The sequence below is a fragment of the Mandrillus leucophaeus genome, unplaced genomic scaffold, assembly GCF_000951045.1.
Source record: "Mandrillus leucophaeus isolate KB7577 unplaced genomic scaffold, Mleu.le_1.0 Scaffold257, whole genome shotgun sequence".
In the NCBI taxonomy this organism is placed as follows: Eukaryota; Metazoa; Chordata; class Mammalia; order Primates; family Cercopithecidae; genus Mandrillus; species Mandrillus leucophaeus.
Genome location: NW_012102665.1, coordinates 746,615 through 746,831, shown reverse-complemented (window position 1 = coordinate 746,831; position 217 = coordinate 746,615).

The following is a 217-nucleotide window of genomic DNA, read 5'->3' as shown; positions in this document are numbered from 1 at the left end:
TAACCCACAAAGCACTTTTTTGAAGCTTTGCCTAAGGGGAAGAGAATATACTCCTCCAACCTACTCTCCCCCACCCCCTACACCCGGCCCCCTGCACTAGGCTTGTTACAAAGCAATCAACAGAAAATCCCAATCCTACATATCCAACAAGAGCCTCGGGTCCCCAAAGTGAAGTATCCTATCAGTCGGCCGGACCAAAGACTGGAGGTTTTTGTTT